Here is a 12,849-nt window from a genome sequence, read left to right on the forward strand (position 1 = left end):
GTCTTTTCATTTTTATCTGATGGTGTCCTGCCAAATTGCCTCCAAAGGGTGTCACTAAATCCCACTCCCATCAGAGTTGCAGTGAGAGTTTTCTCACATCTTTGCCAGCACTGGATATAATAATATTTTTCATTTTTTTGCCAATGGACGGAAAAAATGAAAGCGATCTCAACGTTGTTTTAATTTGCTGTGTTAGTTTTTTAGGGGTGGTATAACAAAGGACCACACACTAGGTGGTTTAAAAACAGAAATATGGCCGAGTGCGGTGGCTAACGCCTGTCATCCCAGCACTTTGGGAGACCGAGGCGGGCGGATCACTTGAGGCCAGGAGTTGGAGACCAGCCTGGCCAACATGGTGAAACAACGATTCTACTAAAAATACAAAAATGAGCCAGGCGTGCTGATGCATCCCTGTGATCCCAGCTACTTGTGTGGCTGAGGCACGAGAATCACTTAAACCTGGAAGGCGGAGGTTGCAGTGAGCCAAGATTGTGCCACTGCACGCCAGCCTGGGCAACAGAGTGAGATTCCATCCCAAAAAATCAATGAATGAATAAATAAATAAATCGAAATGTATTGTCTTACAGTTTTGGAGGCTCGAAGTCCAAAATCAAAGCGCTGGCTGGGCGAGGTGGCTCACACCTGTAATCCCAGCACTTTGGGAGGCCAAGGCAGGCGGATCACTTGAGGTAAGGAATTCGAGACCAGCCTGACCAACATGGTGAAACCTTGTCTCTACCAAAAATATAAAAAAATGTGCCGGGTATGGTGGCTCATGCCTGTAATCCCAGCTACTTGGGAGGCAGAGGCAGGAGAATTGCTCAAACCCGCGAGGCAGAGGTTGCAGTGAGCTGAGATTGTGCCACTGCACTCCAGCTTGGGTAATAGAGCAAGACTCCATCTCAAAAAAAAAACAAATAAACAAACAACAAAAAAAATCAAAGTGTGGACAAGACCATGCTTATGCTGAAACCTGTAGCATAGAATCCTTCCTCGCCCCAGCCGGGCACGGTGGCTCACACCTGTAATCCCAGCACTTTGGGAGGCAGAGGTGGGCGGATCACCTGAGGTCGGGAGTTCAAGACCAGCCTGGCCAACATAGAGAAACCCTGTCTCTACTAAAAATAAAATAAAAATAAAAATAAAAATAAATTAGCCGAGCATGGTGGCATATGCCTGTAATCCCAGCTACTTGGGAGGCTGAGGCAGAAGAATTGCTTGAACCTGGGAGGCGGAAGTTGCAGTGAGCCGAGATCATGTCATTGCACCCAGCCTGGGCAACAGAGCAAAACTCCGTCTAAAAAAAAAAAAAATCCTTCCTTGCCCCAGCCCAGCCGCTGGTGGTTTGCTGGCAATCTTTAGCATTCCTTGGTCTGGAGATGCCTCCCTCCAATCTTCCTGTCTGTGTGTCTCCGTCTTCACTGGCCAGCTCCTTCTAAGGACGCCACGTTGGATGGGAGCCCACCCTACTCCAGTATGACCCCGTCTTGACCAACTACCTCTGCAATTACCCTGTTTCCACAAAGATCGCATTCTGAGGTGGGTGGAGGTTAGGACTAAAACATATTTTTTTGGGAATGACACACTTCAGCCCGTAACATTTACATTCCTCTAATTTCCAGGGACACTGAACATCTTTTCCTAGGTTTACTGGGAATTTGGACCCTTCTTCAAATCACCCTTTCATATGAGTTGCCCGGTTTCCTATTGGGTTTTCTTATTTGTTTTGTTTTGTTTTGTTTTTGTCATTTTCTTATTTCTTTCAAGATTCTCTCTATTTTTCATTATGAAGCTGTTATACTGTGGCAGGCAAAGGTTTCTCCCAGCCCGTCACATGTGTGTTGACTTTAGTTTTTGTTCGTTTTGTTTGTTTGAGACGGAGTTTCACTCTTGTCGCCCAGGCTGGAGTGCAATGGCACAATCTTGGCTCACTGCAACCTCCGCCTCCCAGGTTCAAGCGATTCTCCTGCCTCAGCCTCCCGAGTAGCTGGGATTACAGGCACACGCCACCATGCCTGGCTAATTTTTGTATTTTTAGTAGAGATGGGATTTCACCATGTTGGTCAGGTTGGTCTCAATCTCTTGACCTCGTGATCCACCCGCCTTGGCCTCCCAAAGTGCTGGTATTACAGGCATGAGCCACCGTGCCCGGCCTGTTTTTTTTTTTTTTTTTTTTTTTTAAGACAGAGTCTCACTCTGTCACCCAGGCTGGAGTGCACTGGCTCTATCTCAGCTCACTGCAACCTCCACCTCCTGGTTCATGTGATCCTCCCACCTCAGTCTCCCAAGTAGCTGGGACTACAGGTGTGCACCACCACACTCGGCTAATTTTTTTTTTTTTTTTTTGTATTTTTAGTAGAGACAGGGTTTCACCATGTTGGCCAGGCTGGTGTCAAACTCCTGATCTCAAGTGATCCTCCTACCTCGGCCTCCCAAAGTGCTGCGATTACAGGCGTGAGCCACAACGCCCAGCCCCTGCAGGCCTTTTCACTTGAGAGTTCTCCCTTGAAAGCATCCGTCTCACTCATTTCCTTCAGGTATTACATTTCATTTTCTCAATGACCTTTCTTCTTCCCTAAGCTCAAATTCAGGTAGAGCTCCCCACTCCTACCGGTGTTTAGCCCAGTGAGCAGTAATGTGCACCCAGCCGCTGAACTCCAAAACACACGCAGCCCATGGGTGAGAGGGAAGGTGGGTGCCCCAAGCCTGCTCCATTCCACTTTTCAGAGACAACAGAGACTCAGGTCATGGAAGACAGAAAGATGTCCCGCCCTTCAGGGTAAGAACTTGTCTTTTATTGTGCTGAAAGACGCATACTCTCTTCCTGCGCTGCCCAAGACCTGGTACCAACCAAGAAATAAAATATTACTTGATATGCTCTTGGCTGCTGCTCCTCCTTGACTACCTGCCTAATACCGAGGATGAATTGCCTTGGGGAGAATTAGAATTGCTAAAGCAGGAATCATAAATTCAGCTTTTGACTTTTCAGAACAGGCTCTTGAGGCCCAAATAAAATAAAATAGGCTTCTTTAGTTATCCACTTATTCAACAAATATTTATTACACCCCTGCTATCAGCTGGGCAGGTTCAAGGCGTGGGATACAGCAGTGGAAAAGGTGATGCTTCAAAGGAGGGCCTTGAAAACAAACAGGAAAGACCACGAGCGGTGGCTCACTCCTGTAATCCCAGCATTCCGGGAGGCCAAGGAGGGTGGATCACCTGAGGTCAGGAGTTCAAGACCAGCCTGGCCAACATGGTGAAACCCTGTCTCTACTAAAAATACAAAAAATTAGCTGGGTGTGGTGGCTCACGCCTTTAGTCCCAGCTACTCAGGAGGCTGAGACGGGAGAATTGCTTGAACCTGGGAGGTGGAGGCTGCAGCGAGCCGAGATGGTGCCACTGCACGCACCAGCCTGGGAGACAAAAGGAAACCGTCTCAAAAGAAAAGAAAAGAAAAAGATGGTGTTTTGCCCACATCCTCCATGGAGCTTGTCCTAGTGGAGAGAGGAAAATCATCAAATCAACAAGGAAACATCGGTATGTCAGGTGCTATGGATTGATCTAGAGAATAACAGAGCAGAGCAACAGGAGAGAGTGGAGGAGGGATTGTTCTGTGGCAGGACCTTCAGGGTGGGGGTGGGCCTCTGGGAGGAGGTGGCATTGGAGCAGATGTGAGTGTTTTGAGAAGAGAGAGTAAGGAGGGCCAGTGAGGCGGGGGATGGGAGGGCAAAGGTGACCATGGCTGGGAGTGAGGTGGGAAGGAGCCCTCCTGCGGGACCCAGCCATGGACTCGGGAATCTATCCCAAGCACTTTAGGAAGCCGAAGGAGGGGAGGAGCTGGCTCTGATGTGGGTCTGGGGAGGTTCACTCTGGCTGCTCCTGTGGGAGGGTGGAAGCTGTGCCTGGGCCGGGTGAGCAGTGGCGGAAGCAGGGACCCAGCAGCAGCCATGGGGCCACAAGTGCACACGGCCCTGGTGGCTTCCGAAGCAGGAGACGCTGGCACCTGGTGTTGGGTTGGGAAAGGGGGAAAAGGAAACAGAGGTCTCTAAGGTGACTTCTGGGTTTTTGTCCTAAGCGACAGAGTGGACGGTGGTGCCGTTTCCTGGGGGAAGAGCGGGTTTGAGGGACCACGCCTTGCACTTTGGAAGGTGTTTAAAACATCCACGTGGCAGTGCCCAGCAGGTAATCCCATGTGCAGGCTGGAGCGCTGCGGAGAGGCTGGAGGTGGAGATAAATGTGGGAGTCACTCATTGGCAGAGTGTACTCCAGTGGGAGTGGGTTAAATCCCCTATGGAGTGAGCTTCAATAGAGAGGAGGAGGAGTCTGAGGAACATTCAGGGGACAAGAGCCCATGAGGCTCCACGCTGCCTAAAGCCCTTGTCTCCCAGCTCACGTGTTGTCACCTGAATGCCTGGCCCCACATGGCTGTCGACATACCCCTATCTGACCAGTCTCACGCCCCTCCTCATCTGCCAAGTGCCCCACCTGTCCTCAGGCCCCAGCCCCTGCCCACAGCAAAGCCCTCTATGTCCCCACCCCCTTCTCTGCTCACCTGACTCTTCCCTGAGTGAGGACACGGCTTCCTTTCAACCCTTCAAGGGGGCTGCTTTTTCCTTCCAGGCTCCCTGTCCCAAAAGGCTGGAGATGGGGTCGGGCTCTCCCAAGTTCCTCGTTGCTTCTTCCCGATCATTGTCCCTCTCTCCTTCCTCAAACCTCGCAGCACCTTTGGTGCACAGGCTCTGGAGTGATCTCCCTGGTTCCAGCCACATGCCTTCCTCCCAGGCAATCCACGTCAGCCAGGATCACACACGCAGTGGCTCCCCGTCTGTCTCTCAGCCGCTATTCCCTCCACCTCCCTTCGCCAGGATTTCAGCATCATGGATGTAGACAGCCCATCCAACCCAGGACCTAGGGCCCAGACCTGCCTGCTGCCAAGGATCTGTTCTTTGGCCACCTGCTGACCTGGTCATATTATCATTGGCAAGAACAGTAGCTGCTGCCGAACTGCTACTTTTAACCCCCCGTCTCAGACCTCCACCTCCAAATGATATTCTGTCTTCTTCCTCTTAGTGTCCTGATGTGACAACTTCCTTACATTTGGGACTCCTAAGCCACCAATGCTCCATCTTTTAACTGGTCACCATTCCCTTTCCTATTCTTTTTTTTTTTTTGAGACGGAGTTTTGCTGTGTCACCCATGCTGGAGTGCAGTGGTACAATCTCAGCTCACTGCAACCTCTGCCTCTCGGGTTCAAGCGATTCTCCTGCCTCAGCCTCCCGAGTAGCTGGGACTACAGGCACGTGCCACCATGCCCGGTTAATTTTTGTATTTTTAGTAGAGACAGGGTTTCACTATGTTGGCCAGGCTGGTCTTGAACTCCTGACCTCGTGATCTGCCTGCCTCAGCTTCCCAGAGTGCTGGGATTACAGGCATGAGCCACCACGCCCAGCCGAGCCAGAGTTTTTGATGTCACGTGCTTGGCTTTGAGCCCCTGAATGGGGGAGGACATGGTATTTATCTACTGACAGTACATTGGAAGAGAAGAGATTCACCAGAGTGGGAGGAAGTTACACCTAGGGGCTTGCAGGGAGTTTGCTGGGGCCTTCTTGACCCGGGAGAAGAGCAGGAGTCGCAATCCTCTCCCAGTGCCAAGCACTCTGCAGGTGACGGAACCACCTGCTGGGACTAGGAGACACCTGCCACTCTAATGAGCTCTGCTACGCATTTCACCTGCGCCCTGCGTCCAGGAGGGCTGAGCCATGCGTCTGCCCTCAGACGAAAGCTCCCAGGACCAGCTGCTCGCACATCACCCATGGGCCATCCAGCTGGGATGCTCTTCAGCCCAAATTGGTTTGATTCGGCAATAAGGAGGTTGTTAGTGACCTGCAATAAAAGTTTCAGTGGAATTTGGGAGAAGCCAGGTGGCTCCAGGGAGTATGTGGTATGTGAGGAAACTGAGGCAGCCAATGTAAACAACTCTTTGAAAAAGTGCTTTGGGGCCGGTTGCGGTGTCTCATGCCTGTAATCCCAGCACTACGGGAGATTGAGGCAGGAGGATCACTGGAGCTCAGGAGTTTAAGACCAACCTGGGCAACATAGGAAGATCCTGTCTGTACAAAAACAAAAAAACAAAAAAAACAAATTAGCCAGGTATAGTGGTGTGCACCTGTAGTTCCAGCTACTTGGGAAGCTGAGGTGGAAGGATCACTTGAGCCCAGAAGGTCGAGGCTGCAGTGAGCTGTGATTGCACCACTGCACTCCAGTCTGGGAGACAGAAGAAAACCCTGTCTCAACAACAACAACAAAAAGTGCTTTGGCTTCAGAGCTAGGTTACTTGTTAGAAAAAGACACAAGGTGGAGAGAGGGAGGTAGACATGGAAGGGTTCTTGTTTGTTCTTGGCAAGGAGTCAGTAGAGAGAGAGAGATGGAAGAAGCCCAAGAGCATCCAGGAGCCAAAGGTGGAATTGAGGGAATCAGACGGTGCACAGCGGGGAGGACTGGCCTTCAGTGGGAAAAGGACACATCTCCCCTCCAGGAGATGATAGATGGGGCAGTCAGATAGGCACCTGGGTGGCAGGATAATGGGAGAGTTCCTGTCTGAAAGCTTCCAGTTTCTGAGTATAACAGAAAGTGAGGTTTTCAATAGCCACGATGGATGATTTTGGGGGCGAGCTGATGAGGAGAGTCAAGCTGCTGGCAGGTAGTATTGGAGGACACAGTTATGGTTGATGTCCGTGGATTGATGGCACCAGATTCTGCAGTGATGTGATTTTCTCCAGCACAGCTTAGGACCCAGGTGTAGCCAAGAAGGATGAGCAGACTGGCTCTGAGTCAGGGCTTCCGGGTTAGTGCATCAGTGAGACAGGTCAAGAAAAGTCAGGATTTCAGGCGAGGTGTCTCACGCCTGTAATCCCAGCACTTTGAGAGGCCAAGGCGGGTGGACCACCTGAGGTCAGGAGTTCAAGACCAGCCTGACCAACATGGAGAAACCCCATCTCTACTAAAAATATAAAAATTAGCCAGGCGTGGTGGTGCATGCCTGTAATCCCAGCTACTCAGGAGGCTGAGGCAGGAGAATCGCTTGAATCCGGGAGGCGGAGGTCGTGGTGAGACAAGATCGCGCCATTGCACTCCAGCCTGGGCAACAAGAGCAAAACTCCGTCTCAAAAAAAAAAAAAGAGAGAAGTCAGGATGTTGTCAAGAGATTGGCCAAGGTAAGTAACTGTGGAATCCATGCTGGGGAAAGAAGCAAAGACTGGAGGGAGAGGCCAGACAGGAGGATTGGAGTTAAAGATTGTCTTGCAGTAGAAAGGATGGAAGTGAGAGCAGCCAACAGCAGGAGAGTAGATGACCACGGAAAGAGAAAGGACCACCCCGAACGTAGTAACTCAGGGGTGGGACACTCGGCTGCAACTTCTGGCCTTGCAAAGGGGGCAGAGCTCGAGGGAAGGTGAAATGACTGGGGGAGAAGGAAGCCAGGGAAATGACAGAGAGGTTGGTTGGTGTATGGGTCACGTAAGCGAACATGAGACATACCTAGAACAGAGGCAGAGACTGCGAGAAAGAGGAAAATAGAAAGTATGTCTGGGGTCGGGCGTGGTGGCTCAAGCCTATAATACCAGCAGTTTGGGAGGCTGAGACGGGCAGATCATTTGAGGTCAGGAGTTCAAGACCAGCCTAGTCAAAAAGACGAAACTCTGTCTCTACTAAAAATACAAAAATTAGCCGGGCGGTAGTGGCACATGCCTGTAATCCCAGCTACTCGGGAGACTGAGGCAGGAGAATCTCTTAAGTCTGGGAGGTGGAGGTTGTGGTGAGCCAAGATCATGCCACTGTACTCCAGTCTGGGTGATAGAATGAGACCCTCTCTCAAAAAAAAAGAAAAAGAAAAAGAAAAGAAAGTACACCTGGGTCTAATGTTGTCACGAATCAGTATAACTGAGAGGCAAGGACTTTGAGGGTGACAAGGTCTTTAAAAGACAATATTAGCTTGTCTTTAGTGTGCACCTGTATTCCCAACTACTCAGGAGGCTGAGGCAGGAGGATCTCTTAAGCCTAGGAATTCGAGGCTGCAGTGAGCTGAGATCGTGCCACTGCACTCCAGCCAGGGCAATAGAGCAAGACCCTGTTTCTAAAAATAAATAAATAGATAAACAAAATAAAAGATAGTGAATGATGATGGCTGGAAGAAGCCTCAGGGCTGGCTCCAGAGGGTCAAGGTGTGAGGAAGAAGGAGCAGCCTCCCCGGGGGAGGGGTGCTGGGAAGTGGGAACCCCAGAAGAGCACGTGATTTCTGTTAAAACATAGACTCCAAACTGGTAGCCAATAAGCCAAACACTAGTTTGCTTTGCCTGCTCAAAAATTAAGCCAATAAAGTCCGAACCTGGTGGCTCCCACCTGTAATCCCAGCACTTTGAGAGGCCGAGGCTGGTGGATCACTTGAGGTCAGGAGTACAAGAGCAGCCTGGCCAATATGGAGAAGCTCTGTCTCTATTAAAAATACAAAAATTGGCCCAATGCAGTGGCTCATGCCTGTAATCCCAGCACTTTGGGAGGATGAGGCAGGCAGATGACCTGAGGTCAGGAGTTCAAGACCAGTTTGGTCAACATGGTGAAACCCCATCTCTACTAAAAATACAAAATTAGCTGGATGTGGTGGTAGGCACCTGTAATCCCAGCTACTCAGGAGACTGAGGCAGGAGAATCACTTGAACGCAGGCAGCAGAGGTTGCAGTGAGCCGAGATTGCGCCACTGCACTCCAGCCTGGGCAACAAGAATGAAATTCCGTCTCAAAAAAAAAAACAAAAAACAAAAAAAACCACGTCTGGGCTCAGTGGCTCACGACTGTAATCCCAGCACTTTGGGAGGCCGAGGCGGGTGGATCACGAGGTCAGGAGTTCAAGAGCAGCCTGGCCAACATAGTGAAGCCCCGTCTCTACTAAAAACACAAAAATTAGCCAGGCATGGTGGCGCGCGCCTGTAGTCCCAGCTACTCAGGAGGCTGAGGCAGGAGAATCGCTTGAACCCAGGAGGTGGAGGCTGCAGTAAGCCGAGATCATGCCACTACACACCAGCCTGGGTGACATAGTGAGACGCCATCTCAAAAAATAAAAATTAAAACATTAAAATAAATAGTACTGCTATAAACATTCGTGTGAAAGTTGGCATGTGGACATATGTTTTCAGTTCTGTTGGGTAGATATCTAGCTAGGAGTGGAATTACTGGGTCATGTGGTAACTCTTTGCTTAACTTTTTGAGGAATCACCAAACTGTTTTCCATAGTGCCACGCTATTTTACATCCCTACCAGCAGTGTGTGAGGGTTTCTTGCCTCTTTTAAATTATCTGAAGATCTGGCCATGCTGGGTCCACATTCCCACATGCCAGCACTCAGCCTGGAGCTGGATCAGGGAATGTGGGCTCTCACCCTCCCGGGTTCTCACTACTCACAGTCCAGGCACAGACATTACCCACTGCCTTTGGCCCTTCATGCTCCATACATTTTCTTTTTCTTTCTTTCTTTTTTTTTTTTTTTTGAGACGGAGTTTTGCTCTTGTCGCCCAGGCTGGGGAGCAATGGTGGTATCTTGGCTCACTGCAGCCTCCACCTCTCAGATTCAAGCAATTCTCCTGCCTCAGCCTGCTGAGTAGCTGGGATTACAGGTGCCCACCACCATGCCCGGCTAATTTTGTATTTTTGGTACAGACAGGGTTTCACCATGTTGGCCAGGCTGGTCTCAAACTCCTGACCTCAGGTGATCTGCTCACCTTGGCCTCCCAAAGTGTTGGGATTACAGGTGCGAGCCACCCTGCCTGGCCTCCATGCATTTTCCTTACCTGCTGGGCCCCCGAGCAAACCCCAGGCAGGGGAAGACTGTGGTGTGAAGGGCGGGGTTGAGGACAAGTTTGTTGACCAAGAGCCAGCTTTCGAAGGGCCAAGTAAAAAGGTCTTAGAAGGTAGGGAACAGGGAGTTGTCAAGATGAGAGGAATTAACAGTGTGGAAATGACAGCAGAAGAGAAGAGATGACCAGAGGAGCTGACATTTTGAGCAGTGACTGGGTATAACAGAGACACAAGGTGTGGTGGGAGGAGCATCCTAGCTGGGCTCTGCAGGCTGAGGCCAGGAGGCTCCCACAGTGGTCCTGGTGGAGTCAGAAGGCCAGTTCTCCAGGCCCTGAAGCTCATTAATTTAGGTGCTCAAGGAGGGATTCGTCGTTTTATTTTGTTTTGTTTTGTTGAGAGACAGAGTCTTGCACTGTCACCCAGGCTGGAGTGCCGTGGCATGATCTCAGCTTGCTGCAACCTCTGCCTCCCGGGTTCAAGTGATTCTTCTGCCTCAGCCTCCCTAGTAGCTGGGATTACAGGCATGCGCCACCACACCCAACTAGTTTTTTATATTTTTAGTAGAGACACTGTTTCACCATGCCAGGCAGGTCTCGAACTCCTCACCTCAGTTGATCCACCCACCTCGGCCTCCCAAAGTGCTGGGATTACAAGCGTGAGCCACCACCCCCGGCCAGATTTGTTTTTATCTAGATCAGAACTGTCCAACAAAAATAGAATACAAGCCATCTACATTATGAAACCATTTTTATCTTTGCCAATCATTTAGTGTAAATGGAATCTCATTGTGGATTTAAGTGAAGTTGAGCATCCCTTTATTTAAGAGCCATAATAATTTTCTTTTCTGTGAATTCTCTTTTTTTTTTTTTTTTTTTTTTTTGAGACAGAGTCTTACTCTGTCGCCCAGGCTGGTGTGCAGTCAGGCGATCTCAGCTCACTGCCACCTCTGCCTCCCAGGTTCAAGTGACTCTCCCGCCTCAGCCTCCCAAATAGCTGGGAGTACAGAAATTTGCCACCACACCTGGATGATTTATTGCACAATCCATTCTTTCCTTTGTGTATTTGGGTGTGTTTCAGGACTTTGTATTCTATTAATGTTGTCTATTTGTGTTCCCCCAAAGAGTATTTCAATTTTTTTGTATTTTTAGTAGAGACCGGTTTTCACCACTTTGGCCAGGCTGGTCTCAAACTCCCAACCTCAGACGATCCACCCACCTCGGCCTTCCCAAGTGCTGGGATTACAGGCATGAGTCACCGCGCCCACCCTGTTTTCAGTGAATTATTTCTTCACATCACATCCCATGACTGTTTTTCTATAGGATTTTACTCTTTTGCACTTCAGTTTACAGGACTTTTTTTTTTTTTTTGAGACAGAGTTTCAGTCTTTTGCCCAGGCTGGAGTGCAGTGGCGTGATCTTGGCTCGCTGCAACCCTCACCTCCCAGGTAGAGTTTCAGTCTTTTGCCCAGGCTGGAGTGCAGTGGCGTGATCTTGGCTCACTGCAACCCTCACCTCCCAGGTTCAAGCAATTCTCATGCCTCAGCCTCCAAAGTAGCTGGGATTACAGGCACCTGCCACTATGCTCAGCTAATTTGTGTAGTTTTAGTAGAGATAGGGTTTCACTATGTTGGCCAGGCTGGTCTCGAACTCCCAACCTCAGGTGATCCACCCATCTCGGCCTCCAAAAGTACTGGGATTACAGGCGTGAGCCACCACACCCAGCATTTTTAATTTTATTTTATTTTGTTTTTGAAATAAAGTCTTGCTCTGTCACCCAAGCTGGAGTGCAGTGATGCGATCTTGGCTCACTGCAACCTCCACCTCCTGGGTTCAAGCAATTCTTGTGCCTCAGTCTCCCAAGTAGCTGAGACTACAGGCACATGGCACCACATTCAACTAAATTTTTGTAGTTTTTGTAGAGACAGGCTTATTGAGGCTGGTCTCGAACTTCTGACTTCAAGTGATCTGCCCGCCTCAGCCTCCCAAAGTGCCGGGATTACAAGCGTGAGCCACCATGCATGGCCAAGGAGTCCTTTTTATGCAGTAGAAATTTGTCCTTTTTTTTTTGAGACTCTGGGCTCAAGCAATTCTACTGCCTCAGCCTCCTGAGTAGCTGGGATTACAGGCACATGCCACCACACCTGGATAATTTTTTTTTTTTTGAGACGGAGTTTTGCTCTTGTTGCCCAGGCTGGAGGGCAATGGCGCGATTTCAGCTCACTGCAACCTCCGCCTCCCGGGTTCAAGAGATTCTCCTGCCTCAGCCTCCCGAGTAGCTGGGATTACAGGCATGCGCCACCACACCCAGCTAATTTTGTATTTTTAGTAGAGACAGGGTTTCTCCATGTTGGTCAGGCTGGTCTCGAACTCCCGACCTCAGGTGATCCACTCGCCTCGGCCTCCCAAAGTGCTGGGATTACAGGTGTGCGCCATGGCACCTAGCCAGAAATTTGTCTTATTCGTTGCATATATTATTGTTCAGTTTGTTTTCTTTTGACTATTATTTTTCCCTGGAAAATGTTAAAATTTTTACTGTGGTCAAAGTTGATAACTTCTGAGTTTTGAGTCATGCTTAAGTAAGCCCATCCCACTGCAAGATTATAAATTTTTTTAATCTGGTTACTTTTATGGTTTCATGTTTTAGACGTGTATCATTGAGCCTTTGAAACTTATTTTAGTGTAAGTAATGCAGGAAGGATACAAAGGCATTGTTTCCAGATGGCTACTCAATATTCCAGAATGATTTATTGCATAAGCCATTCTTTCCTTTGTGTATTTGGGTGTGTTTCAGGACTTTGTATTCTATTAATGTTGTCTATTTGTGTTCCCCCAAAAAGTATTTTAATATAATAGTTGTGTTTTTTTGTTTGTTTGTTTTGTTTTTTTGAGATGGAGTTTCACTCTTGTTGCCCAGGCTGGAGTGCAATGGCGTGATCTCAGTTCACCACAACCTCTGCCTCCTTGGGTTCCAGTGATTCTCCTACCTCAGCCTCCCGAGTAGCTGGA

This window comes from Pan troglodytes, chromosome 23, assembly GCF_028858775.2.
Source record: "Pan troglodytes isolate AG18354 chromosome 23, NHGRI_mPanTro3-v2.0_pri, whole genome shotgun sequence".
Classification (NCBI taxonomy): domain Eukaryota; kingdom Metazoa; phylum Chordata; class Mammalia; order Primates; family Hominidae; genus Pan; species Pan troglodytes.